General features: G+C 35.0%; 1 long non-coding RNA gene across 1 annotated transcript in view; it reads left to right on the top strand.

Annotated features, from left to right (window-relative positions):
• Positions 1-27,703, top strand: part of LOC140639746 (uncharacterized) — a 107,499-nt gene that overhangs the window by 25,294 nt on the left and 54,502 nt on the right. Inside the window, exon 2 of the long non-coding RNA XR_012036358.1 lies at positions 26,222-26,279. This is a non-coding gene — a long non-coding RNA (uncharacterized lncRNA). The remainder of the gene's footprint in view (positions 1-26,221; positions 26,280-27,703) is intronic.

Raw genomic sequence — 27,703 nt, forward strand, 5'->3', positions numbered from 1 at the left:
CTTTTCTTTTCTTTCTTTTCTTTCTTTTCTTTTCTTTTCTTTTCTTTTCTTTTCTGTTTTCTTTTCTTTTCTTTTCTTTTCTTTTCTTTTCTTTTCTTTTCTGTTTTCTTTTTTCTTTTCTGTTTTCTTTTCTTTTCTTTTCTTTTCTTTTCTTTTCTTTTCTTTTCTTTTCTTTTCTTTCTTTTTTTCATCAGGTATAGGAAGAAGGACAGCATTAACACTTCCATGCTGTCATTATTGACGAATTCAATACCATCTGGAGAGCTGGCTCCGGCAGTTACTCTGTAAGACTTGTTAACCAAAGCCCTTTTATACATCTGGAGAGAGTTCTAAGAAGAAATTACTGATTGAAAAAGAGTGAATGGCATATTTCCTGGAATATTTCCTAATAGGGTTGAGAAGGATTCAAGCTTAGTCTATTTTCTTTAATCTGTCTTATTCAATACCAAGAGATATATTATGTGCATCCTGGGTACACATGTAATAATATTTCTTTTTCAACTGGAGACTTTTCCTACTACCTGTCTCTGAGCTTATTCAGATATCATGTCTATCACATACTAGAATCTGGGGTTATATAAATGAGTAAAAAGTCATCAAAATAAAGTTGACAATAATCTGAAAAAAGTAGAGATAAGCAGATAAGTACATTGACGTGCTATGTCTGTTATGATAAAGATAACACAGAAAGTGGTGGAAACATAAAGGGTGGAGTGAAAAAAGGACTCAAAGTCATTTAGGAGGGATTTCAGACAGTAGATGGTTTTTGAACTGAGACCTAACATATTTAGCCTTCATTCATTAAGCATTTATTAAATGCTATGTATTATGCTGGGTGTTTAATGTATTACCCTTATCATGTCCAGGAGCTGGTATTATTTTTTTATAAAAATAGTTATTGAGATAAAGAAACTATGTTAAAGAATTTAGTTCACATGCTCAAATCTACATTACTAGTAAGTAATGTAGCCAGTATTCAGACCCAGCTTTTTCTCATTCCAAAGTCTGTGTTCTTTTTTTTTTTTTTTTTTAATTTTTTTAATTTATTTATGATAGTCACAGAGAGAGAGAGAGGCAGAGACATAGGCAGAGGGAGAAGCAGGCTCCATGCACCGGGAGCCTGATGTGGGATTCGATCCCGGGTCTCCAGGATCGCGCCCTGGGCCAAAGGCAGGCGCCAAACCGCTGCGCCACCCAGGGATCCCCAAAGTCTGTGTTCTTAATAATTACACTGTACCAGGGGTAGTGGTGGTAGAGTGTGTGTGTGTGTCTGTGCTTATGAATGTGTGTATTTGTGGACATAGATAAAACATGGAGATCAAATGAGGTATATGAGTAAAATCCAGGCCTGTCAAAACAAGACTAAGTCATTCAACATTAATGTCATTATAAATTAAGGGTAACTGAATTATTGGAAGAAATCAGAGTCTATATCATGAAGGGACTCACATTTCATGTCCCATTCGCTGTGAAGTATCATTGAAGATGTTTAAGCTAGGATATCCCTATGAGAATATTTGTTTAAGGAAGATAATTTTGGGGCATGACAATAGGAAGAGAAGTAAATAATTTTAGCAGTTCAGTATAAGAGGTGAAGCATAAACTTAAGATTGAGGCAGTAGGAATAGAAAAGAGAAGATAGCAGATAAGAGGAATTTGAAGAAGTAGTTTTAGGGCATGCTAAGCATTTGAAAATGTAGAGATAGGATATGCAAGAATAGAATTGACTGTTCTGGCTTAGTTGACATGGTGCATAGTGGGATCAGTTATAGAGCATAGAAAATAAGGAATCAGGAAAGAAGTATGTCAGTATTGGTGTGGTGGAGAAAAATGAGGAAATCAGTAATGAAAATAGTAAGTTTGAGAAACCTGAAAAAATTTAGGCAGTTGAAATAAAGTTCAGAGTAGTGGGGGCACCTGGGTGGCTCAGTGGTTGACGGTCTGCCTTTGGCTCAGGTCGTTGATCCTGGGGTCCTGGGATCGGGTCCCTCATTGGGCTCTCCATGGGGAGCCTGCTTCTCCCTCTGCCTATGTCTCTGTCTCTCTCTCTCTGTGTCTCTCATGAAGAAATAAATAAGATCTCTAAAAAAAAAAAAAAGAAAAAAAAAAAAAGAAACATCCTTGCCTTGTGACTTTAAAGTTGCTCTTATTAAAACAGGGAGTTTATTTCTCTGCTCATTGATTCTAACTTCAGCCATCATAATTTGATTCAGCCAATGGGTCAGCAGGTGTAATGAATGAGGAAGCTTGAAAATACACAAGTGCAGTGACATTTCTGCTTTCACTCCTCTGCCTTTGCTGTAAAAACACAACCAGCATAGCCAGCTGGATGATGGTGAGAGATGCACAAAGCACAGCTGAGTTGCTCTAGCCAACACCCAGCTAATCCATATGTATAAGCCCCAAACTGGCAGCCAGCAGAGCCTCAGATGTGCAGGTGAGAGCTCATCTGAGACTAGAAGAATTATCTGATTGAGCCCAGCCTAAACCATCTACTTATGGAGTTGTAAGCTAAATACCTGTTTACTGCTGTAGTCCTCTGTTTCACAGCATTATGGTGGGAACAGGTAACTGATATGGGTAGGAAAGATGAAGTTGCTTTGTTATTAGATTCATAGGGGTCACAGTGTCCTGAAAATAATCTTAATTTTCTGCATTCCTCAGTTTGTTATAGCAAGAGTCATCATTACAAGAAGAGCCGTTGCCAAATTTTAATGCTTTTAAATATATCAAAAAGCACAACAGATTCAATATAGACCATGAGATACTTTGGTTTAAAGAAACCCACAAGTTTCTGTCAAAGGAGCCTAAAAGTCATAGTACCACATTCGAATTCAAGGCTAATTATGACTTGGGTACTAGTTGAAGGCTTGCTTTCAGGTGATTGCAATGATTGCAGGGTTTGACACCATGTGTCTTCTCATTCTGACTTTGTTCTCTCTAAGCATAGACATTACTTTTTGGAAACCAAAGCACGTATGTTGAACATATAGCTAGATATATTCCCAAGTTAATATACAATTTATAGTATATGGAAATGGTGGGAATTTCAGGACAGATAAAAAAGATGACAATATGGTAGGTAGTGCAAAGTGGGGAGTGTTATGCTTAGATGTAGGTTGGTAAGCACTTTCTCCCCATATTGACTGTGTATTTTTTATGTGACTTTTTTTTTACTTGATTGGGGACTAGGCATATGTAAGTATTCCTGATACAGACCCACAAATTTTTATGTTTTTTTCCCCTCAAAAAGTCCTTTAATGCATACACATACTAAAAGTAATTGTAGGAGGGCAGCCCGGGTGGCTCAGCAGTTTGGCGCTGCTTTCAGCCCAGAGTGTGATCCTGGAGACCGGGGATGGAATCCCACGTCAGGCTCCCTGCATGGAGGCTGCGTCTCCCTCTGCCAGTGTCTGTTCCTCTCTCTTTCTGTCTGTCTCTCATGAATAGATAAATAAACTCTTTAAAAAAAAAAATAAAAGTGAGACATTAATTACCTTGACTTACAATATACAATTAAACATCCAGGTCTGTGTTGGGAGATACAGTATCATCTTATTAATTTCTATTTTCCTGTATTCTGTTTTATGTCCTCTTTTAACAAAAAGAAATTGGACAAAACAAAAGCTAAATGCTTACTCATTGCTATTTTAGTTTCTCTTCTCTCTTATTCTCCCTCCCTAGGCTTATTCTCTACCTCTCTCTTCCCCCATAGTCAAAATACAAAAAGCATGGAGTAGCCAACATACTACAGTTCAAATGGTGAAAGGCTTATTGAAACCTAACTGGCTAGTTTATGAAGTATGTTTTTTTATGTCGCGACACCTTTCCCTCCGCTCTGAACTTCTAAGTTCCTCAGTCATACCTTTTTTTCTTTTCTTTCTTATTTTTAAAGTTTTAAAAATATTTTAAAATATTTTTATTGATGTATAGTTGATATACAATGTTATGTTAGTTTCAGTTGTACAACATAATGATTCCGCAGCTTTATGTATTATTTTGTTTTCATCACTGTAAGTGTGGTTACTGTCTGTCACTATGCAAAGTTATCACAATATTATTGACTATATTCCCTGTGCTGTACTTTTCCTCTCTGTGACTTATTTTGTAACTGCAAGTTTGCACTTCTTAATCTCCTTCACCTATTTTGCCTATCCCTCCACTCACTCCCTTTTGGCAATTACCAGTTCCCTATATTTATGAGTCTGTTTTTGTTTGTTTGTTCATTTGTTTTGTTTTTTAGATTCCACATATGAATGAAGTCATATGGTATTTGCCTTTCTCTGATTTGTTTTACTTAGCATAACATTATCTAGGTCCGTTCATGTTGACACAAATGGAAAAATCTCATTCTTTTTTATGGATAATATTCAATTATAAACACACACATATACTATATCTTCTTTATCCATTTAATTAAGGAAGCTTTGGTTGCTTCTATATCTTGGCTATTGTAATGCTGCAATAAACATAGGATTGTATATGTCTTTTTAAATTAGTGGGTTTTTGTTTGTTTGTTTGGGGTAAATGCCCACTAGTAGCATTACTGGACTATTTGGTACTTCTATTTTTAATTTTCTTGAGGAACCTTCATATATTTTTCTACAGTAGTTGCACCAGTTTATATTCCCACTAACAGTATGTGAGGGTTCCCTTTTCTCTACTTCCTTGCCAACACTTATTATTTCCTGTCTTTTTGCTGCTTCCTGCCTTCCTGGCTAGATTTAGGTTATATCTCACAGTGGTTTTGATTTGCCTTTCCCTGTTGATTAGTGATATTGAACATCATTTCATCTGTCAGTTGGCCATCTATATGTCTTATATGAAAAATGTTTATTCAGTTTCTCTGTTCAATTTTTAATTGAGTTATTTGTATTTTTAATGTTATAAGTTCCCTCAATCATGTACATATTTTTTAAGATTTTATTTATTTATTCATGAGAGACACAGAGAGTGAGGCAGAGACATAGGCAGAGGGAAAAGTAGGCTCTATGCAGGGAGCCCAACATCTTTCTGTCTTTCTTTCTTTCTTTCTTTTTTTCTCTTGCTTTTTTTTCTTTCTTTTCTTTTCTTTTCTTTTCTTTTCTTTTCTTTTCTTCTTTTCTTCCTTTTTTCTTTCTTTTCTTTTCTTTTCTTTTTTTCTTTCTTTTTCTTTTCTTTTCTTTTCTTTTCTTTTCTTTTCTTTTCTTTTCTTTCTTTTCTTTTCTTTTCTTTTCTTTTCTTTCTTTTACCAATTCGTGTACTCATCCACAAACTCCTTCCTAGTCAAGTTGTTACTGGAACAATTCTTGCTGCTCCATCCTGCTTATCCTTGCAACGTGATTAAAGTATTCCCAGCAAGAGTAAAGCATTCAACAAATTTATGTGTTCATATATTAAATGAACAGTTTTTCTATGCTTATTATTGACTAGGTACTTTTCAAGTACAATGGTGGGTTCTGAGATCCACCAATAAGACTTTTAAATTATTAAAAATAAAATCTAAAGGTCAGGTATAAATATTAGAACTTTTTTTGGACACCCATTTAGCAAATGAGAGTAATTTCTTTATGGCACTAAATTTCAAGAGGAAAAAAACTCCACGTATTATAAAGCAATATTTAATTTAAAATTAGATTTTAAGTACAGAAATTACTAAATTCATCTAATGACTTATGTATAAGAATTAGTCCTTAGGTAGTTTATTGTTTTGTATTTTAAAAAGTCAAAATTGGAGCCTCAAAGTCCCCTGTTCCAGGAATTTTCTTACAGTAGGTTCTTCTTAAATGTCCTTTGAAAATGTGAGCATTCAGCTTCCATTGGCATACCTCTGCTACCAGAACCTTGATGCAGCTATCATTGCCTTAATGAAAATAATTATGGTATGACAATTTTTTCCCCCTATTTAGCTCAAGAAGACAAAATAAGCCCTACATCTGTCTGGTTTGATAGTTTCAGGGATACAATGATTATTTATTGTTGTGTTCTGCAACAGGCAAATATGAGCTAATCCTTTGGTAGTCTAGTAGCACTTTAGCAGCCACCGCATAAAAGGGACTTTCTAAGTTAATGTTCTTTCTTATTAACAAATGTCAGAAATTGAGATAAGGAGGGAGTTGAGGTTGGAACTTTCCTCCCATAGGAACACATCGTTTAGCTCTTATGGGTTTAGCACACTTTTAATATTTTAATGAAGGCTTTTTATGTGCTTATGCTACTTAATATTCCAAATTAAGGTCTATTCTCCTCCTGATATGCACATGTAGCTCCCATTATGCACCATCAAGAGGAGTGTAGTAGAAAAGCCTCTATCTGCATGGAACAGCATGTGCCTTAAGCACAGAAGGTCAACAATCATTCTTTGACTAAGCTAAGGCTACTTAATGAGAGCTACAATGCTTCAGTAAAAAGTGTTTTACATTTTAGTCAAAGCACAGAGTTGGATAATGATAAGTTTCAATATGTTCTCAGTCAAAAATAATTTCATAGTTTTTCTATTGTTATTCTCCACTTCCAAAAGGACAACACATGCAATCCATGATGTGAGGGTTACCTCAGGTATTTCAGAAAAGCACAAATTTAAGCTTTACTGAGTAATATAGCTTGGTTGACTGCCAGTCTTTCCTTTTAGGTCCTATTGACCTGAATTCACTTCTGTTTGTTTGTTTCGTTTTGTTTTGTTTTACTAATGGCTAGTGGTCCACCACTAGGAAGAAGGGATTAAAAAAAATCTACATGGAACATTTTCAGCTATCTAACACTTGATTAAATGAAAAAATAACTAGGGATAATATTTATTTAAGGAAGAAAAAAATTTAGCAATATACTGTGATTTCTAAAGATGAACAAGAGAATGTGTTGGGGCACAATTTTGCTTGAGCAAATCTGATCCCTAGGAAGCTGCATGCATTTTTATTTGCATTCCAGAGCAAACAACCAGAAATATATCTCTGCCTAATATTCTACCCATTTAATGCTGTTAAAGAGAGCTACTTCCATGCACTATTGTGAAAACAGAAAGTGGATTTTCATCCAAAGAAATTACACATTGTATTTAAAAGTAATTGAGGAAGTCACATAAACATCTACCTTCCTCTTAAGAAAGTTTAATTGACATTGTCTCTAGACTAGGATTAATCTTGGAGAAAACTGATGAAGATGACAACCTAATGATACAGTTGAGAGATTCTAAGTTAAATATTTGGAAATCAAATTATATCTCTACATCTACCACCATTGTTGCTTCATTATTCAAAGACATTGCTTATGAGGGCTAAAAAGGCCAAAAGTGAAAGAGATCTATAATTACAAAACACATTCCCTTGGTTTTATTTTAAAACAAGGGAGCTGGAGGCTCACAGGCTTATCATGAGTTATCACCTATTACTACTTCACTGTGAATGATATTTATCAGATCCTTTACAAATGATAATCAGCTATAAATATATTGTATATATAGTGTAGAGACTGTTCAGAATTCAAAAGAAAGAACTACTGCCTTGGGGTGTATTCCAGTTATCTACTCTTGTATAATAAACCACCACAAAATTTAGGAAAATAAAGCTATATTTATTATGCTCATGGGATGATTCAGTGACAGGGGGTAGTAGTTCAAGGGCTGAAGACTGTAACAGTTTGGGCCAGAGGGTACCCTTTCAAGATTCTTCACTCACATGTTTGGCACCTAACAGGATGCAGAAGAATGGGCTCCTCAAGGAGTGTTCATTGGTAGATCTACATGACTTTACTCCACATGATAGTAATATAATTGTTAAACTTGCTACATAGTTGTTTAGGACTCCTAGAGCATGTGTTCCAGTAAAGAAAATGGAAATTGCATAGATCTTTTACGACCTAGCTGTGGAAGTTAACCTGAGCATATTATATTGTAGGCACAGCCTTGCCCAGATTCAAGTGGAATCACCTGTCAATGAGACAAATGTCAAAGAATTTGTGTTTTAAAACTGCATCAGTGGAATGGATGGGAGAACAAGGCAATGGCATAGTTTAAACTTCAGATGAGCAGTAACATTAATCATAAGCTTTCTCTATTGCTGTCTCTAATTGTTACATATCATTTTAAATTTAGAAGAAATAGAAGTAAAAGAAAAAGAGATATCAAAGAAATGAGATCTCTATCTTTAAAGTTTTTTGTAGTTTTTCTTAAATAATGTTCTCTCCTGTGGCTTATGTAAAAAGTTGTGGTTTGGTATCTTTATGACAACCAGAGGTAACAGTAAGAAAATAATCATTTAGGAGGTAAGAATGGTGAAGATTTAGTCCATAGTGATTTCTTTAAAACTGTAATGAACACTGGGTGTTATATATGATATGTCGGCAAATCAAACTTCAATAAAACAAATGAAAACAAAACAAAACGAAAAAAAATTCATTTCATGCCACCATCAAAACAAAAGAGATACATTTCTACTTACTTGCACCTGTTAAGATTTGTCACAAATATGGCTTGGAAACATTTTAAATAAATTACTTTGCTCTGTTGGGAAAAAAAAAAACCACAAACTGTAACTCAAGATATCTTGCCTAAAGGTTTTATAGTAATATAAGTGAAAATTCGGCAGATATACTTTTTGCCAATTGGGTTTAAAACTTCTTTTTATCCTTGTCTTTCCATTTATTTTTATTATCAACATGCAAGGTTATAAAACTTAGAGTAGGACAAAGTAGATTGGCATAACTTTTAAAGAAAATGAGTGATGAATGGGACAAATGAATTGATTTAATTAGTCAAAATGAATTCTTCAACCCAGTCAAGATTTCTTTTATTAATTGCTTGAGTGAGTTGCTCAATGGTTGCTCCATTGGCAGTATCTGCTGAGCTAGGCAGGTTTTCTGGTAAGAGATCTGGGCCTATAGCTAGGGCCATTTAAATTATCAGGAGAAGGTGAGTAAAATTTGTGAGGTTAAATTTTTATGGTTCATCTTAAGTTGAGGCAGAATGAACTAGGGATCTGTAGATAGCCATCTTTTGTTAGGAATATGAAGAAGCAGTGAGAGGTAGAAATAAAATTAGAGATCGAGGATAATAGGTGGAGAGAGAGAGAGAGGAAGAGAGAGAGAGGCAGAGGCTGCCAGAAATGTAGTTAATGTGCAGAGAACCAGAGATGAACAACTACTTGGGTGCACAGAGAGATAGACAGGGGAGCCTCTGTGTTTCCCAATGGCTTTCCAGTCTCCAGTTTTAGGTATTTATTAAATGTGGAGAGGAAAGTATCTGATAACTCTCATTTTAGTGAAACATTCATACACTAAAACTTAATTTGCCTTATTTTAAAAAAATTGCTTGTTTGAATTTGTACTCTTTATACCAAAATAGTACTAAGACTTACATGCAAACCAAAATGCTGAACATTGTGAATGGTGATGTGGTTAACAGAGATAAATTAGACATTAATCTTCTCCTAATGGAGACCACAAACCAAAAAAGGAAATAAGATATACACAAATAACTGCACGATAGTGTGTAATATGTAAAATAGCTTAAAAGAGGGAAGAGTCATTCTTTCAACTTTGATCTAGACGCTTGAGATATATTTGTGATCAAACATATTTAAATAATGCTATTATAGATCTTGCATCCTAGTAGGAAGAGGTGGAAAAATAAGCATTGTATAAGTAAACTAAATAACATATTAGAAGGTGATAAATACCATGGGTAAAGAAATCAAAGAGATAGAGGTAATCAAGAGTGTGTGGTGGGAAAGTTGTAATTTTTTAAAAAAGATTTTATTTATTTATTCATGAGAGACACATACACACACAGAGAGAGAGAGAGGCAGAGGGAGAAGCAGGCTCCATGCAGGGAGCCCAACGCAGGACTCGATCCTGGATCTCCAGGATTAGGTCTTGGCTGAAGGCAGCGCTAAACCTCTGAGCCACCTGGGATGCCGGAGAGTTGTAATTTTAAATAGGATGATCAGAGTAGGCTTTATGGAGAAGGTTGTATTTATCTAATGACTTGTCAGAGGTGAGAAATTTGGTCATAATGTTCTTGATAAAGAACACTCTAGACAAGATAAACCAGTCACTGAAAATGCCCCAGAATGGAGTATGTCTGGTGTATGTGAGGAATAGCAAAGAAGCAAGTGAGACTTGAGTAGAATGGACAATGGAAAAAGGAGTAACTGATGGGGTTAGAGAGGTAATGGAAATAATGATTCATGTAGATCTTTGCAGACTGTTGCCTATTGTATCATGAATAGTAAGAAAAAAGCTTGTTAATCAGTTAGGAGAATGTTACAAAAATGCACACAAGGAAATAATGGTGGATAAGACAGAGTGATAGCAATTGAATTATTGGGAATTAATTTGATTTTGGATGAAGTCTGAAGGTAGAGCCAAAGGATTTTCTGATGCATTGTATAGGATTTGCAAAAGAGAGAGAGAGAGAGCTAGAGATGTATAAAAGACTATATGAAATTTTTGGTGTGAGCAACTGCAAGGATGGTATGTTTACCCTCTAAGGTAGGGAAGAGCAATTTTGGATGGAAGATCAGGAGTTCAGTTTGGAACATGTCATGTTTGAAAAGTTTATTAAACTTTCTGGTGGAAATATCAAGTTGATTACATAGGTCTGGGACACTGAAAACAAGACTGGGTAGGATAAGTCAATTTATGAGTCCTTGGCAAAGAAGTGGTATTTTAAGCTATGAGATTGGATGACTCACCAAGAAGTGAGTGCAGATAATGAAGAGGAGGTGATCATAGATCGAACCTTCGAATATCCAAAATTAGGAGGTCAATTCAAGGAGAGAGTGGTTCATGTGCAAAATACAGAGAGATTGGTTTACGTAAAATAAAGAGATTAGTCTGAGTAGGGAAAACACATGAATGAAATAATATTTCAATTGAGTCCTGAGAATAGGAGGCATTTGGAGTATGTAAAATTGGGGGAGAGTGTTTCATTATAGTAAAAGGAATAGGATAAGCAATGTATGAATGAGAAACATCAAGTATTTCACTTGGACTGTAATATCATATATCAAGGTTTAGCAGTAGGTTACATAGTTAACATAGTAAACTGCAGGATAATATACTATGTTAATACATACCGTAGTATACTGTAGCCAGGAAAGAACTGTGGAAGGCCTTGACACAGAGTGACATGATGAAATGGTGTTTTAGGAAGAGTGAACTAGCAGCATAGTGTGGTTAGACTGAAAGAGGTTGGGTTTGGTTTCAGAGAAATGAGCTAGAGATTAAATGAGATGATATATGAGAAAGTGTATGTGTGTGTGGGTGGGGTTCACTCATACTTTGTCACTATGATGGTTAATTTTACGTGTCAACTTGACTGGATCATGAGGTACCCAGACATTTGATCAAACATTATTCTGCTTGATTCTGTGGTGATGTTTCTGGATAAGATTAACATTTGAATTGGTAGGTTGAGTAAAGCGGTTAGCTCTCCCTAATGTGGGTGAGCTTCATCCAGTGAGTTGAAGACATGAGTAGAACCAAAAGGCTGACTCTCCTACAAGGGGGAACTCGCTCTGTCTTTGAGCTATGACATTATTTTGTTCCCATTCTTCAGACTGGAACTACCTCATTAGTTCTCCTGTTTCTCAGGGCTTTGAACTGGAACTAATGCCCTCAGCTCTCGTTGGTCTCCAGCTTCCCAACTACAGATCTTGGGACCTCTCAACCTCTATAACTGTATGAACCAATCCCCTATAATAAGTTAGTCTCTCTCTCTCTCCTTCCCCATAAACACACACACACACACACACACACACACACACCCTTTTTGTCTAGAGAACTCTAACTAATACACTTACTAAGAAATTGGGACAATTATTAATCAGATGTGACTAATGGCAAAAAGGGAAAGTTATTCTAGTTGAATGTGGCCTCGTACCAGGCCATAATTTTGTACCAAAATTTTTAATATCTGCTCTCTAGATTAGTAAATTTTTCATATCAAGGCTTATACTAACAGCTGAGAGCACCAGTCTTTCATTCTTTTTTTTTTTTTTCTTTCATTCTTTAATTGCACAAAGCTTGCACTTAAAGTTACAGGTTCTGTTTTTATAGCTCAAAATACAGCTTTAATTCATATATTTTTAAAATTTTATTTATTCATGAGAGACACAGAGTTTTAAATAAAATTTAAAACAAAAACAAAACTAGATGCAGACTGACAAAAGTGTTCATAGTTTTAACCCTAAACTATTTAACCCTAGACTATTTCCATTTTTTGCATGATTATATATTTTCCCTGGAGGTAACAACCATGGTTCCATTTAAAAGTTTTATATATACTTTGAGATCTTGAAAATTAAGAGAAGATTAGTGTGTTTAAGTTATATGTTCCCAAGTAAAAACAAAAAAGGATCAAGAAGAGATTTGAAAGGTGTTACAAAAATATTTGAATGAACATGAGGTATTTATGCTAATGTTGACAAAACCTAAGGACATGGCATAATAGGCAGGAGATAGAGATGGCAGTAACTATGAAAAGGACTATATGGGATAGATGTGAAATATTGTAGTGGGAGAATCAGCATGGCCTCCCAACTGACTCCAGGTAGAAAGCAAGATGTCTGAACTAAAAATTGAAACTATTAAGTTTCAGGTATGAGTGATTGGCCTTTAGCCATTAGCTGAAAGGGAAAATGTAATAGGAGAAGTCATTTTAACTAGCAATCTGAGAAGTTCAGCTTTGTGAATCTGAGCTTTGAGATTTTGTTATGGTTTGAAAGTAGATTAAACAAATAGGGAGCTAGAATTGAGGATGAAGAAATAAGGTAGTAGGGGCACCTGGCTAGCTCAGTTAGTAGAGCATGTGACTCTTGATTTCAGGGCTGCAAACCCCATGTTGGGCATAGAGCTTATTTAATTTAAAAAAAAGAAAAAAATAATGTAGTAGATGTAGACTTACTACTGGGCCACATAAGTAATCCTGAAAATCATGAAGTATGGTGAGGAATAGCTAAGAGAAAAGAAAAAAGTAACAAAAGAGAAAGGGATAGGGGAGAAGGGATAAGGACACCTTTTTGGAAACTGGATTGGGGAAAAAGAGCCAGTAAGGTAGATAGGAGAAGAAATAGTTGTAGAAGGTCAGAGGGGAATCAGAAAAGGACATGGTCAGGCAGTGATAATCTGAGAGTCTCCAGTGGAGTTTACAGGTCATAGAAGAGGATGAAGAATAAATATATTTGAATTGATGAGTAAGTTATTGTTAAGCTTCAGAACAGTTTAAATTCTGGGGCAAGAATTAAAAGAGCAAATGGCAAGAAAGAGAAAAAAATGGAATAAATTAGTGTTTAGAGAAAAGTTGGCTGTATATAATGCTGGAGGTATGCACAAAAAAAACACTCACTGAATCTCAGTAATGATTTTTTATTTTAAATTTTATTTCATTGTGGTAAGAATATTTTACATGAGGTTGATTGATGCTTTTAATCAATTTTTGGATGTCGAATACAGTTATAATGTCCTAAAACAGATCTCTAGAACTTATCTCGCTTAGCTGAAGCTCCATTTGAGTCTGTGCTAAAATATTCGGAATAGTTTATGACTTTTTGACTCGTTGGTCTATTTTCCTGTCTTGAGGAAGCTTGTTTCTCTGGTTTTCAAACAGTTATTCTTCTCAGTTAATTTACAGGATAGCAGTGCAGAATTCACCCGATTAGACAGACAAAATGTAGAAGAGTTAAAGAAAATATTGATAAAAATGTGATTTGTTTTTGGAGCCCATCGGGCAAAATGAATATTAATCCAAGATCTTGCACAATAGCAGACTGACACATTTATCTCTTGGTGTATCAAATCATATTTATTTTTGATACATTGTTCATAAGAATTCTTTGGATTCAGTGCAACTGTCTTTTTTTTTTAAATTCAGGTTTATTGAGGTATAATTGACTTACAAAATTGTAATATATTAAAATGTTAGGGCACTTGGGTAGCACAGTTGATTGAGTATCTGGCTCTTGACTTTGGCTCAGATCATGATCTTGGGCTGTGACATTGGGCCCTGTGTCTGCCTCCCTGTTCAGTGGGGAGTCTGCATCTCACCTTCTCCCTCTGGACCTCCCCCTGCATGTATGCATGCTCTCTCTCTCTCTCTCTCTCAAACAAAAAAATAAATCTTAAAAAAATAAAAGTGTACATTATGGTGATTTGATATACATATTTTTGTGAAAGGATTTCCCTCCAATCAGTGCAACTGTCTTAATGATATTATCCATAAACTTTTTTTGTTACATGAGAGAATATACTCATATTCTCAAGAATATAGCATTGTAGTGAGTTACCAAAGTAAAATAGAGGCCAGAACCACAAATGGGTAATAATTTTTGCAAGATAATCTGTCATACATCTTACTTGCATGGAGAGGGGAATCTTCTTTTAGATTTTAACTATTCTAAGATTTTTTTTTCATTAATATCTCCAGGATATGTGTGAGCAAGTGTTTATTGTTTAAACTTTAATTTTTAAGGACTATTAACACTTTTAAGCAACATCTGGAAGATATTCCTTTTTTTTTTTTTAAGATTTTATTTGTTTATTCATGAGAGACATAGTGAGAGAGAGAGGCGGAGACACAGGCAGAGGGAGAAGCAGGCTCCTTGCAGGAAGCCTGATGTGGGACTCAATCCTGGGACTCCAGGATCATGCCCTGGGCCGAAGGCAGATGCTCAACCAATGAGCCACCCCGGTGTCCCATGGAAGATATTCCTTAATGTTAAATAAAAATGTCAGAAAGAAACTTGCATATTTATGACCTGAAGTGAAAGCTAAGGAAGTTTTACATTCTTACATTCTTCCTATTGTAGTGAGTAATATTGTGAACTGAGCTTTCACTACTAAAATTGAGCCAATTTCAAGGGCAATGTCACCGTATGGCTGACATATTCGACTTTTTTAGCTTTCTTCTTTGCTATAAGTTTAATTAAACTTTTTCATATGACTTCCATCCAAAAAAAAAAAAATGGTGATCTCATCAAATTTTGGCATAGCAAGAATTTGAAGTGTTATTTTTTTTCATTGTTAGCATAGTAAATGAATAACAAAAAATAGTAGATGTTGTCATGATGCTCTTTCTTTGCTTTTGAGATTAGGAAATTCTCTTTTATCATTAGGTTATTTTAGCTAAACTATTTATGTATAATCATTCATACAAGTGACTTCTGGAAATACAAACTTGAGTCATTATTAATGAAAAATGCTTTGGAAAGATATAGACATTTATGTGAACCTTCAAGAATAACTTTAGTTTTATCCTAATAAAATAATCAGAGAAATGTTAAAGAATATATCAACCTTATTTTTTAGCCTTCAGAAATCTCATTCATATATGAGAATTTATGTTGATGAAAAGATACCTCAAAAGATGTAATTTAACTCAGTATTCTTAAAGAAACTGGGTTTCCATAGGAAATGACTTTCTTGTTTGAAGAATTAATGCTTAACTTCTAGAAGAAATGATCACAAATAAAACAAATTAAAAATAATATGACCTATGCTTTAGACAGAAACCCTTTTAAACAGCACAAACATCATTTAAGTAGGGTGGTGCAATTGCTGATCATACACTTACTTAATGAATTAAATAATTAATGGCAGTGGATATGTAGGTAAAGGAGAGAAGGTGGAGCAGCAGGAAACAGCCAGAGTTCCCCCAGGAGTGAAAGCCAATAGATAGTTTCCATAAGAGAACCAGGACTTGGCAAGGCTCTATGGCCAAGCATGTGATTATGATATAATTTTTGAAATACTGTTGATTGTATCCTTAATATTTTAAATGTTTTGAGCCTTATCTGTACCCATTAAATTGTAGCTGTTTATGCATTTTTGGGAGAAAAAAACACATGACATTTTTATTTGTCTGTATGCCTGCTTGCCTTTTATCCTCACTTAAATGCTTGAGAGTTTTTCCATTTCTGCTTTTTTAACTTCTAGTTTAAATATATTTTAAAATTATTCTATATTGCTCTAAGTAAGTCTATTGCTTCTATGTGGTGCTTAATATATTATGGTATATATTTTCTATTTTTTACTCTTGTTTTCATGAGTATAACTGAACCTGAGAAGTGAGAATTTTTTTACCTCAGTGAATTGCTGGTCTGTTCCAGAAGCCTAAATATTTATTGAACGTTATTTGAATCTGAGTTCTTTTCATGAAATATTGAAATAATAGGGGCTATTTAAATGAATTTTAAAAATATTTTACAACCCCTGATGTTACAGACTTGATTTTTAATTTAAGGAAATATATTTACAAGTCAAACATTTGTACAAGATTTGTGATTTTGTTATACTATAGATAGAAGCATTTCTAGGGGCACCTGGGTGGCTCAGTCTGTTGGATGACTGACTCAATTTCAGCTCAGGTCGTGATTTCAGGGTTGTGGAATCCAGTTCTGCCTCAGGCTCCACATTTAGTAGAAGTGTACTTGAGATTCTCTCCCTCTGACCCACCCCTCATGCTTGTTCTCCTGCTCTCGATCTCTCTCTCTCTGTCTCTCTAAAATGATAAATAAATCTTAAAAAAAAATAAGCATGTCTAAAGTCATGTTTATCAAGATTGATGATGAACATGATAGATAGACAACAAAAGATTTTAATGTAATCTATGTTTGGAAAACAGTACATAGAAGGTTATTTTTCAAATATATTTGATATAAATCAGTGAAATATAAGCAAAAATTAGAGTGCTGGTGTAGAGCCTAATAACACCTTGATTGGTGATCCCTGGGTGGCTCGGCGGTTTGGTGCCTGCCTTTGGCCTAGGGCGCAATCCTGGAGTCCGGGGATCGAGTCCCACGTCGGGCTCCCGGCATAGAGCCTGCTTCTCCCTCCTCCTGTGTCTCTGCCTCTCTCTGTCTCTCTATGTCTATCATAAATGGATAAATCTTAAAAAAACAAAAAAAAGAACATCTTGATTACTTAGATTCTAGAAACCCAAGTAGAGCTTGGGTTCATATCCTGGCTCTACCATTCACTAACAGTCCCACCTGTGGTTGGGCTCCCTATGTCTCTCTGTTTTCCTTATCAGTAATAATTTAAGAAGTGTGTTATATTTATTAAAATTGTCTGACATATGCTAAGCAATATATAAATATATGCTGAATAAAGAATCATTTACAAAAATACCTTTAACCTCTTGTGATTGATTCTAATTTTGTGTGTATGTGTGTGTGTGTGTGTGTGTGTGAAGGACCCATTTATTTTCATCTATATCCAGAATCAAGTTTGGGTAACTTTTTTTTTGGTCTGCTCTGTTAGGCAGACTTTCTTCTAATAATCTCTCTCTCTCTCTTCCCAGAATCTGGCACTCAGCATGACCTCTAGTCAATCTATCTCTGTGAGGGTGCAAAACCCAAACCACAGTTCTCTCCCAAGTTTTAGGATCTCTGGGTTTTTCCTTTTTCTTGTATATTTTTTTATTGGGGTTTGATTTGCCAACATATAGCATAACACCCAGTGCTCATCCCATGTGCTTGTTGGCCATGTCTATGTCTTCCTCGGTGAAATTTCTATTCATGTCTTTTGCCCCTTTCATGATTGGATTGTTTGTTTCTTTGCTGTTAAGTTTAATAAGTTCTTTATAGATTTTGGATACCAGCCCTTTATCTGATACGTCATTTGCAAATATCTTCTCCCTTTCTGTAGGTTGTCTTTTAGTTTTGTTGACTGTTTCTTTTGCTGTGCAGAAGCTTTTTATCTTGATGAAGTCCCAATAGTTCATTTTTGTTTTTGTTTCCCTTGCCTTCATATATTGCAAGAAGTTGCTGTGGCCAAGTTCAAAAAGGGTGTTGCCTGTGTTCTTCTCTAGGATTTTGATGGATTCTTGTCTCATATTTATTTACATCTTTCAGCCATTTTGAGTTTATCTTTGTGTGTGGTGTAAGAGAATGGTCTAGTTTCATTCTTCTGCACAGGGCTGTCAAATTTTCCCAGCACCATTTATTGAACAGGCTGTCTTTTTTTTTCCAGTGGATAATCTGTCCTGCTTTGTCGAATATTAGTCGATCATACAGTTGAGGGCCCATTGCTGGGTTCTCTATTCTGTTCCATTGATCTATGTGTGTTTTTGTGCCAGTACCACACTGTCTTGATGATCACAGCACAACTTTTGTAGTACAAAAGTACAACCTGAAATGCAACATTGTGATGCCCCTGGTTTTGGTTTTCTTTTTCAATATTCCCCTGGCTATTTGGGGTCTTTTTTGATTCTACACAAATCATAAGATGATTTGTTCCAACTCTCTGAAGAAAGTCCATGGTATTTTGATATGGATTGCATTGAATGTGTAAATTGCCTGGGTAGCATTGACATTTTCACAACATTAATTCTTCCAATCCATGAGCATGGGATATTTCTCCATCTCTTTGTGTCTTTCTCAATTTCTTTCAGAAGTGCTCTGTAGTTTTTAGGGTATATCCTTTACCTCTTTGGTTAGGTTTATTCCTAGGTATCTTTTTTTTTAAGATTTTTTAAAAATTTATTTATTCATGATAGACACAGAGAGAGAGAGAGAGAGAGGCAGAGGCACAGGAGGAGAGAGAAGCAGGCTCCATGCCGGGAGCTCAACGTGGGACTCGATCCCGGGACTTCAGGGTCGGGCCGTGGGCCAAAGGCAGGTGCTAAAGTGCTGAGCCACTCAGGGATCCCCTATTCCTAGAAGTCTTATGCTTTTGGGTGCAATTGTAAATGGGATTGACTCCTTAATTTCTCTTTCTTCTGTTTCATTGTTAGCGTATAGAAATGCCACTGATTTCTGAGCATTGATTTTGTATCCTGCCACACTGCTGAATTGTTGTATGAGTTCTAGCAATCTTGGGGTGGAGTCTTTTGGGTTTTCTATGTACAGTATCATGTCATCTGCAAAAGAGAGAGAGTTTGACTCCTTCTTTGCCAATTTGAATGCCTTTTATTTCTTTTTGTTGCCTGATTGCTGAGGCTAGGGCTTCTAGTACTATGCTGAATAGTAGTGGTGAGAGTGGACATCCTTGTCATGCTCCTGATCTTAAGGGAAAGCCTCCCAGTGTTTCCCCCATTGAGATTGATATTTTCTGTGGGATTTTCATAGATGGCTTTTAAGATGCTGAGGAATGTTCCCTTTATCCCTATACTCTGAAGAGTTTTGATCAGGAATGGATGCTGTATTTTGTCAAATGCTTTCTCTGCATCTATTGAGAGGATCAATTCTAAAATTCTTATTTAGTTTTATTTTCCTATGATCAGTAGCTGGTCCTGATGAACTAAATTTATATTATGATCAATTATATATAGTTTGAAAAACAGAACATTTATTTTTTGGTAGATCATAATGTACAGAAACTGCTTAAGCATGTGGAGATGTACAGAGAAAAGAAACATATTAATCATTTCTTAGACAGTACTACTTGTTTACTTTTCCATAGACATCTCTTCATTTAAGCCAAGTATAGTAGTTTGGATTCTAAAATGGACTTCCAAGATTTCCTACCTTGATCCCCGGGATAGTGAATATGATGAGATACTCTATCCCTGCTTTTTTTTTCTTACACCAAAGAAGAGTTTTCAGATGTAATTAAAGTTACTAATCAGCTGACTTTGAATTAATTAAAAGAGAGGATATGTGGATGGTCCTAACCTAATCACATGAACCTATTTAAGATCAGAGTTTTCTCTCAGTGGTGTCAGAAGGAAAGTACTAAAGGTGCAATAAGGATGTGATACACTTTTGTATTACTGGCTTTGGAAATGGAAACAGCTGGTTCAAGGACTCAAGTATGCCTCTAGTTGCTGAAAATAATGCCTGGCTAGCAGTCAGCAAGGAAATGGGAACCTCAATCATACAATAGCAAAGAACTGAATTCTGCCAATAACGTGAAGCAGCTTATAAGTGGATTCTTCCTCAGAGCCTCCAGCCTGTTTGATACTTTGGTCATGGCCTTGTGAGACCCTGAGCAGACAATGCTGCCCTGCCTGTTTGGACTTCTGACAAACAGAACTGTGAGATAATGAATATATGCTATTTTCAGCTGCTAAATTTATGGTAATTTGTTACACAGTAATATAAAACTAATATACTAGAATACACAACTATAAATCAAAATAAACTAATGATAAGAAAATAACTATAGTTTAAACACAGAAAAAAGGTATAAAGGAAGATTTTACATTGATTTTAAGTGTGGTTATGTCTTATTAGTACAAGCAAGAAAAAAATGTTAGTTTGTGGATGGTTAAGGTTGTTCCATATATCTTGTTTTTTTTTTTTTTAAGATTTTATTTACTTATTCATGAGAGACACAGAGAGAGAGAGGCAGAGACACAGGCAGAGGGAGAAGCAGGCTCCCTGCAGGGAACCCGAGTGGCACTCGATCCCAAGACTCCAGAATCACACCCTGGGCTGAAGGAGGCACTAAACCGCTGAGCCACCCAGGCTGCCCTCCATATATCTTGTTAAAACAACATCTTGAAAAAGCATCAAAATGAGAAGGCAAAAACAAATGAAATTCCTAAATCTTTTTCGTGAGCTTATGCTATTTTTCATGTCTGGAAAGCTTTTTCCTTTATTTTATCACCTGAGAAAGAAACCATACCCTTTAGCTCTCATACCCTAATTCACTCATCTGTCTCCCCAGCCCTTAGCAATCACTATCACTATAAATTTCCTTATGATGGAGTTTCATATGGATGGAATTGTGTAATATGTAAATTTTCATGACTGGATTCTTTTACATAGCATAATGTTTTCAAGATTCCTTTATGTTATGTGTATTAGCACTTATTTTTATAGCAGAGTAATATGCCATTGTATGGATATACAACATTTGTTTATCCCTTTGTTGATTGGCTTTTGGGTTATTTTCATCTTTTGGCTTTTATGAATATTTCTATAAATGCTGTGTACACGCATTTGGACATATGTTTTCATTTCTCTTGGGTATATATGTAGAAGTAGAATTTCTAGGTCATATGCAAACTATGTTTTTAATCCATGGAGGAACTATGTGATTATCTTCCAAAGCAGTTGCACCATTCTGTGTGTCCACTGGCAGTGTATAAGGCTTGTAGTTTCTCCATATCCTCACCAACACTTATTATCTGACTTTAAATATCACCCATCCTTCTAGGCCTGACTCATATGCTGTCATTTCTGCAAAGTCATTCCTGATTCATTAGCAAAACATAATAATTTCTCCTGTGGACTTCCAAAGGATTATGTTTGTTTGTTTCTTGGGGCTCACTTCACACTCGTCATTGTATCATTGTTAGTACAGGTCTTACCTGCCTACCAACTTCATCATCTTTATTTTAGAATTTGTGTCTAATTTCCTAATTTCACCCTTCAAAGCACAGCTGTTCTAGGTGGCTTGAAAATAAGTTCAGAAAGTATTTACTGAGGGTTTTAGATTAAAAATGAACCAGATGAGCTAATTCACTGTAATATATGACAGTTTCCACCAGTGTGAGCCTAGAGAGCTTGTCTGGCTTAATCATACATACACAGAGTTATTCAATTTCAAATTTTGTGCTACCACTTATTAATTATGTACTCTTAAGGAGATTTCTAAACTTTCTAGGATGTTTCTCTATCCACAAATGTGAATTTTAATATTGTATAAGGTTATCATGAAACATAAATATGATAATTTATGTGGAACATTTAGTGTTATTCCTGACACATACTTGATGCTCATTACATGGTAGCAAAATATTTTATAAATAATGCTATATATAAAAGTAGTAATCCCTCTCATAGCACATTTCCCTTAATAGAATTATGATATATAGATTTAATTCTAGTTACATTTTATCAAATTTCAGTAATTTTTGGATTAAATAAGTGTGGATTACAGGTCACTTAAAATTGTAGAATCAAACACATTGGGTCTGGTTGTCCCATCTACAGCCTGCTATAAGGCAATATTGCACATCTGTTGTCTTTTGCATGTATTTTCTTGCTCACCTTAAAGTACACTCCATTCATGTTAATATGTTTCATAAAACACCCTTTACTTTGTGATGTGCATGTTACTGTCTGGTGCTTAAATTCCACATCGTAATACTGTATGATACTCAGTGATGTAAAATTTCAATAGCTCTGAATCTCTATTTAAACAAGTGTGGAATGGAGAGGTACAATCACCTAGAGTAGGAACAAATGAATAATGACAATACTCCAAGAGAGTAAGATATGTAGAGTCTTTAGAAGACAGTAATTAAAGTATATATGCAGTCTCAGGATGCTATGAGGCATACAAGACGAGGCTGCTGTTAGTCCTGCTGTTGCAAATTCTAATTGTCACACTGAAAGATCAGTGATAAGTGCATTCTTTAACTGTTTATTTGAATGGATATAAAGATTTTTACAGATTTCTTTTAATTTCTATATGATATCTAAATATTTTATCTGTGAGTTCAAATCATATTTTTAAAAAAATTTTACTGTTGTGTGGGAGAGATATTATGTAGAGAGGCTGCACTGTACTGGATACAATATACTGAAAACCAAAAAACTATTTTTATACAGATTCTACTGCTTGCAAGTCATTAAAATCTCTTTGAGTCTCAGTCTCCTTGTCTACAAAACAGATAATAGTATTACTTATGTTTAGCTCAATTTTTAGCTCAATTTGTCTAGAGCATAGCTAAGATAAGAAATGCTCAGATGGTTCCACTTTGCAATCTTCAAAGTGCTCTATAAATATGTATTATCATTAAATACTAGAAACTGATCCTTGGTACCGTTTGGCTTCCTATCCCCATCAGAATCTACTAGTAAGTTTTTAAGCATTACGGTATTCCCTACCAGGAATCTCCTTCCCCAGTATTTACTACCTAAGTTGTCTTTCTTTGGAAGATCCTTAATAAAATTATGACTCTTCCATATTAACTTTCCATGTTGATGTAGATATGGCCATTCCATAGTCCTCTGCCTTATGGTTCCAATCCATTTACTTTCCTATCAAACATGATGTTCCCTATTCTAATCATTGATACAATGATTAGATACAAAACGTAAAGTTTTGTTCAGAAAAATGAAAACAAGGAATCCCTGAGTGGCGCAGCGGTTTGGCGCCTGCCTTTGGCCCAGGGCGCGATCCTGGAGACCCGGGATGGAGTCCCACGTCGGGCCCCGGTGCATGGAGCCTGCTTCTCCCTCTGCCTGTGTCTCTGCCTCTCTCTCTCTCTCTCTGTGTGACTATCATAAATAAATAGAAATTTAAAAAAAAATGAAAACAAGCAAAAAGGGAATTAGGTGTTTATGGGGAATTGGGTATTTACAGAAGTATTTCAAGGAGGTTGCTATTGACCTTTTTGTTATAAGATCACAACACAATAGCTACGATAAAGACAGAACAAAACTCTGCTATTGCTCCTACTACTAAACTACCACTGCCACCTTATACCCAGATGGTTAGTGACAAGGGAGCAAGAACACACAGCCTGTCAGAGCTTGCTTTCTAACCACCACTACCTCCCAAGTAAGATGTGAATGTGACTAATTACTTCTAGAAACCTAGTTTATAAGGGAGTTGAAGTAGTATGATTTTTGCCTTCTAATCTCTCCAAGAGGAGGGTAAAGTGAAGTATAGGAAACCAAGTCTAAGAAACCACCACAGTTTCTGTGTAGTTAATTTCACTTCTTTAGTTCTTCAGTGAGCTTGGAACTTTTCACCCTCAAACCCTGTGTCCCAATATACTCATGAGATACTGCAGCTCCACCTTGGTCCTTTAGAAATTATGTGAGGGAAGACAAAGGGGCCTCACCTATGGAGCACGATCATTAATTAAGATATCATTCCTTTAACTCCTCTCAGTTAAGTTGGTATGTATTTGCAAAAGTAACAGAAAGGAATTCTTAGATATACATATTCTGAAGAAGCATGTAACTCTTACTGAGAAACTGAAAAACTCATTCAAAGATTTGTTTCATCAATCAAGAGAAAATGAGTATACACTTATAAATGGGTAAGTAGGGTCATTGGGTTCTCTTTTAATTTCCCATGTGAGTGAAGAGATATATTTATTCAAATACAGTGTTTGTCATCAGGCAGTATGCATGGTATCGATTTCATTCCCTTATCACTGTGAGAATGATAGAATTCTTATCTCCAATTGGAGGGTAATTGATATACATATTCTTACACACTTTTGGACATTTAAAAGTGTCTTAAAAATTTAAAAAAAAAGTGTCTTAACATTCTAGGACAAAATTCAGACCTTCTTTCAAAGATGTAGGAGGAGTCCAAAAGCTACTGTGACGCTCATGGAAAGGGACCTCATATCTCCTGTTGTGGGGAGCATAGTTGAAGACATATCCAGCTGTCACCTCTCTGGATCCACCAGCATGTCTACAATATGGTTGTACTTCCCTAAAATATACTGAGTCACTGATTAAGCACAGCAGGAATACTAATGTTGGCCTATTCTGATAGCAGATTGGATTCTTCTAGTGGGCAAGTCTGGGTTGGGAATCCTCCAACTTTTTGGCTGAGATTTTCTTAGAGTTGCTCTGCAACCAAATCTTCCTTCTTGCTCTTCTTCTTTCATAGATGACAGAACTGAGTCGCAATCTGAAGGTTTTCTTTGCATATTCCTGCTTCCTCATCTTTATTCTTTTAAGGTGTTACTCTAAGTTTCTTAAAAGACTGATGTCATCTCAGTATCTACTTCTCAGATGACCTGAACAATACAGTGACTTTGAAGATTACAAATTAGAATTTTAGTTTTGAAGATGGTAGACATAGAATTTCCATAGTCATGGAGAATAGGAGTGGGAAAATTGATTAAATTTTAACAAATGAAGTTACTTCAAGTAGCATTGTCAGATACAAAATCTTATAGGTTCTGAGATGGGATAATATTGGAAGACAAGTTAGAAATACACTTTTTATTTTTATTTTTTTATTTTTATTTTTTTTTTAGAAATACACTTTTTATAGAGCTTTGGGAGGAGAGATTGACTTATTATATTCATAACATATAAATATTGCCGAAATCTATGAACATTCTCCCAGAGTAGTAGACCCATTTGTTTTCAGCCATGAAATCGTGCTGTTGAACTGTTGATACTATTCCTAATACTAGTTTTGGACAAGTTGAGCCACACTGTAGGTTCAGTACACTCAAGGTTGCCAATTATCATTTATGGTATGTGTCTGCATACCATAATTGTCTGCATACCATAAATGTGTCTGCATACTAGAGTGAATGAATTTTGGGTTTCGAATATGGAACAGAAGCTGGTTGCAATATAGAAACTATTTGAGTTTTCTGTTGTTAGTGATTTAAATAAGAAAAAGTCACCTTTATTATAGCAAGTGCTCCTATCAGGGTTGTGGTAGCTCTAGTTTAGAAAACTTTCTTGTTTTCCCTAGTCACTCCCCAGTATTGCCCATCATTAATCAACATGTTTCTTTAGTATAGAACCCTGGCAGTTTTGCCCCCTCCTTAGGATCTGCTCCTGTATTGTAGCTTGCTTAAAAAAAACATTTCCCTTTTTCCCAAAGATCTCCATTTTAGGATGTGGGCAGAGTTCTGTAAAAAGATGAACATGATGTCTGTAACATGTAACAAGAGCAAAGAAAAAATTTTAACTATTCACATTTGATATTTCATATTAAACTGTTATCTTTTTGCAATAATCATAATTTGCGAGCCTGTTCAGAATGTGTGATTATTTTTCAAAATCTTTGGTAACTCATTCTTTGCACAAAAATATCAAAACTTAGATGGGAAATATTTTAAGTAATTACATATTTTGAATGCCAATCACTAAAATAACTCAAACAGATTTTAATGTATAAAGTTTTCTATTAGATGACTATATGTTTTTATACTTAGTATGATTTCAGAGATACATTTTTATGTACCTATTTTATATACATAAAATACAAATATAAGATTATATATATATATTTCTGTACTCTCTTAGTTTATCTTATCCTAGGTGTATAATTGAGGCAGTTTTCCTTCAGTCTGAGTTTTATGACTTCTAGGAGCCTCAGCTTCATAACTATTTTCTTTGGAAGGCTGTATTTGTATAAATATATTAAGCTTGATTTTTCACTGAAAGCAAATATGACTACATTTATTATTCCCAGTTTGAAAATAAAACTGTAAATCATAATCTCCAGATAAAGGACTTTCCTTTCATGGTTCTAAGTAAAAAGAAAATCTGTTTCACTGTTTACTTAACATTTGATGGTGATGCAATAAATAAAACATTAGCCAAAGAGTGACTGTGTCTTTCTCTGCTTTTTCTTTCTACAGGTTGTATTTCATGTGGATGTGGGTATGATGTGCCACAGCAACATGATGTCTTGATTAGGTAAGTCTGCTTTAAAGAACATCCTCACAAAAAAAAAAAAAAAAAAAAAAAAAAGAACATCCTCACTGCAGAGTTCCCAGGTCATGACATTGTATTGTTGGTATTCCTAGCCTAAATGGTGACAAAAATGGGATCTTTTTTCTTTTCTGGTGATCTTTGGTAGAGAAAATTGAGTTCCAGTTTCCATGGAGACACTATTTGTTGGTTGGTTTATTTATTTATTTTTATGGGACTTACATTAAAAGTGCAATCAGGGAAATATCTAAGAAGCCTATTGAGGTAAGGGAAAAGAAATATCAAAACAGAAGTTATATATATCATCCTTTTTATAGAACAGCCATAGTAGAGATTTAGAGAGCTCTAATAGTGGACATGTCTTATGTTGAAACAGTTCATTATTTATATATGCAAGAAATAATATCTTAATTAATATCTTTACCCAATTGTACATATGTAATTTTTCTGCTAACATATATTGGCACCAAATACATAATTGTGAATGTTCACTTCCAAAATTTTCTTTTCCTTTTTTTTTTTTTCCAAAATTTTCTTGATTTGAATGTAGTCACTCTTGCTGATTGATGTTTTTCTTATTGTATTGACACCAAATGTAAATAGGTGAGCAATCTTATACTATGGCTGGTTAAGGTGCTAGAAGAACAGGCAGGTGAACATCTGAACAAATGGCTTCTCCTGTCTCCTTCATGACCCAGTGGGTAAGATCTTGATTCTCTTTGGCCAATAGAGGAAAATGTCCCAGACTTTTCATATTCCTGTTAGTTTCTGCTGCCATTTAGGTGTTGATAATAAGTAATAAAGGGAGTCATACAGTTAGTCTGGTGTAGTAAAGTGAATGTTCGCCAGTCAGGTAATCAGGTAACATCTCTTCATATGAATCTTGTTATTTTTTCTGACTGTGTGCGAAACATGTCACTTTTTACAGTCATAGTCTCTTTATCTGTAAAATGAAATACTCCTATAAGGTGATTCTACGTTTAATTCTAGGTTAGTGATTCTATAGATTTTTAATGAATGAACTTTTTATGTCTGATGAATGATAGTAGTGCTCTGGTTGCCAGAATGATCACCCTGTATGCAATTGGACAGATCGATTATTAACATGATAAGTATTTAAAGTAATGTGATTTTCTCATGTCTGGAGTATTTCTAAATAAAGCCAGAAGCTAGTGAATTGCTTTGTTTGATTCAAGATGCTATAGTTGTTTTTCTCCTTTTTCTAATTCTCTTTCCAGATGGCATGGGTGTTGAGTGAATGAAATATTAAGAACCCTTCCAATTTTATGATTTTATGAAATATTATTTGAGAACACCATATATTGTTATTGAAAGAGATGAGAACTTTTCCTGATTTCTGTTCCTCTTTTCTCTTCTTTTATTTTCCTCCTAGGAAAACAACATATCTT

The sequence above is a fragment of the Canis lupus genome, chromosome 9 (assembly GCF_048164855.1).
Source record: "Canis lupus baileyi chromosome 9, mCanLup2.hap1, whole genome shotgun sequence".
NCBI lineage: Eukaryota > Metazoa > Chordata > Mammalia > Carnivora > Canidae > Canis > Canis lupus.